The sequence below is a fragment of the Styela clava genome, chromosome 3 (assembly GCF_964204865.1).
Source record: "Styela clava chromosome 3, kaStyClav1.hap1.2, whole genome shotgun sequence".
Lineage (NCBI taxonomy): Eukaryota > Metazoa > Chordata > Ascidiacea > Stolidobranchia > Styelidae > Styela > Styela clava.
This window is the reverse complement of record NC_135252.1, coordinates 5,019,883-5,022,382: the sequence shown is the minus strand read 5'-3', so window position 1 is coordinate 5,022,382 and position 2,500 is coordinate 5,019,883. Positions and strand designations below refer to the sequence as shown.

The 2,500-nt window shown below is 55.6% G+C and overlaps 2 non-coding genes and 1 pseudogene across 2 annotated transcripts in view; all 3 read left to right on the top strand.

Moving 5' to 3' along the window:
- LOC144421138 (small subunit ribosomal RNA) overlaps nt 1-1,603 on the top strand; it is a 1,810-nt gene extending 207 nt beyond the window's left edge. The window contains exon 1 of the ribosomal RNA XR_013474990.1: nt 1-1,603. This exon is cut by the window's left edge and continues 207 nt beyond it. This is a non-coding gene — a ribosomal RNA (small subunit ribosomal RNA).
- A 298-nt stretch (nt 1,604-1,901) lies between these two features.
- Nucleotides 1,902-2,055, top strand: LOC144421131 (5.8S ribosomal RNA). Its single transcript, XR_013474982.1, has one exon. It is a non-coding gene; the product is annotated as a 5.8S ribosomal RNA (ribosomal RNA).
- A 288-nt stretch (nt 2,056-2,343) lies between these two features.
- The window catches only part of LOC144421149 (large subunit ribosomal RNA), a 3,692-nt pseudogene continuing 3,535 nt past the window's right edge, over nt 2,344-2,500 (top strand).

The following is a 2,500-nucleotide window of genomic DNA, read 5'->3' as shown; positions in this document are numbered from 1 at the left end:
GATCAAAACCGACCGGGTTCGTCCTGTGACGTTTGATGACTCTGGATAACCACGCGGATCGTACGGTCTCTGCACCGACGACGTATCATTCAAGTGTCTGCCCTATCAACTGTCGAAGGTACGCTAAGTGCCTACCTTTGTGATAACGGGTAACGGGGAATCAGGGTTCGATTCCGGAGAGGGAGCCTGAGAAACGGCTACCACATCCAAGGAAGGCAGCAGGCGCGCAAATTACCCATTCCCGACACGGGGAGGTAGTGACGAAAAATAACAATACAGGACTCTAACGAGGCCCTGTAATTGGAATGAGTACATCCTAAAACTCTTAACGAGTATCCATTGGAGGGCAAGTCTGGTGCCAGCAGCCGCGGTAATTCCAGCTCCAACAGTGTATGCTAAAGTTGTTGCGGTTGAAAAGCTCGTAGTTGGATTTTGGGCGAGCGCCGCCGGTCCGTCGCAAGGCGTGTCACTGGTTGCGTTCGCCTCACCTTCGGTTCTCCGTCGGTGCTCTTGACTGAGTGTCGGCGGTGGCCGATAAGTTTACTTTGAAAAAATTAGAGTGTTCAAAGCAGGCTGTTCGCCTGCATAGTGTTGCATGGAATAATGGAATAGGACCTCGGTTCTATTTTGTTGGTTTTCGGACCACGAGGTAATGATTAAGAGGGACAGACGGGGGCGTCCGTACTCTGCCGTTAGAGGTGAAATTCTTGGATCGGCGGAAGACGAACTACTGCGAAAGCATTCGCCAAGAATGTTTTCTTTAATCAAGAGCGAAAGTCAGAGGTTCGAAGACGATCAGATACCGTCCTAGTTCTGACTATAAACGATGCCAACTAGCGATCGGGAGGCGTTACCATGACGACCTTTCCGGCAGCTTCCGGGAAACCAAAGTCTTTGGGTTCCGGGGCAAGTATGGTTGCAAAGCTGAAACTTAAAGGAATTGACGGAAGGGCACCACCAGGAGTGGAGCCTGCGGCTTAATTTGACTCAACACGGGGAAACTCACCCGGCCCGGACACAGGTAGGATTGACAGATTGAGAGCTCTTTCTTGATTCTGTGGGTGGTGGTGCATGGCCGTTCTTAGTTGGTGGAGCGATTTGTCTGGTTAATTCCGATAACGAACGAGACTCTGGCATGCTAAATAGTTACGCGACCTTCTCGGTCGGCGTCTAACTTCTTAGAGGGACTAGTGGCGTTTAGCCACACGAGATTGAGCAATAACAGGTCTGTGATGCCCTTAGATGTCCGGGGCCGCACGCGCGCTACACTGAGTGAAGCAGCGAGTGTCTAACCTAGGCCGAAAGGTCCGGGTAACCCGTTGAACCTCATTCGTGATTGGGATAGGGACTTGCAATTGTTTCCCTTGAACGAGGAATTCCCAGTAAGCGCAAGTCATCAACTTGCGTTGATTACGTCCCTGCCCTTTGTACACACCGCCCGTCGCTACTACCGATTGAATGGTTTAGTGAGATCCTTGGATCGGCCCCGTCGCGGCTGGCAACGGCCGCGTCGGCGTGTCGAGAAGACGATCAAACTTGATCATTTAGAGGAAGTAAAAGTCGTAACAAGGTTTCCGAAGGTGAACCTGCGGAAGGATCATTACCGAAAATGGTGGTAGGCCCCGGCCGACCGCGCACTTAATTGTCTTTGGGTGCCGCCGAGAGGGCGGCCGTCAATCGGGGTTCCGCCCCGTGCGACACGCGTAACACGTTGGCATAGCAAGGCAGCCGAGTGCGATGGTGGCTTCTGGGCACCGCGCTCGATGTGCCGCCGGCCCAGCCCGGCGGTCGCTAGGCGCCATTTGTTGGTGTTTTTGTGCAGTTGTTGTCGGTGGTGGTTTTGTGGTCGATCCCACAGTGTGACGTCCGCGCGCTTCGGCGCCGGGCGAAACGTCGAGGACGACTCTTAACGGTGGATCACTCGGCTCCCGAGTCGATGAAGGACGCAGCCAAGTGCGAGAAGTAATGTGAATTGCAGAACACATTGAACGTCGACCTTCTGAACGCAAATTGCGGTCTCGGGTCAATCCCGGGACCGCGTCTGCCTCAGGGTCGCGTTCGTCCTCACCCGAGGGCCGTCGCCTGGCCTCTGCGAAGACGGCCGGGCGTCGCCCCAAGTTGAAGCGGTCGCCGAGCTTTCTCGGCGCGACCGCGTGTCCCGTACACCGCCGGCCCCTTGACGTGTTCAACTACGTTCGAGGGGCGGGTCCAGGTCGGTCGGTCCGGTCACGAGATCAAGACCGACCGTGGGCCAAGGCGGCGACGGTACGCGCTCGGTCGGCGCCGGCGGCGACGACTTGCGATGCCAGCGGGCCGTGTAAGAAGCGGCCCGCTTGACACATACGACCTGAGTTCAGGCGAGAGCACCCGCTGAATTTAAGCATATTATTAAGCGGAGGAAAAGAAACCAACAGGGATTCCCTGAGTAACGGCGAGTGAACCGGGAAGAGTCCAGCGTCGAATCTGCGCGCTTTTCGAGCGCGCCGAGTTGTGACGTACG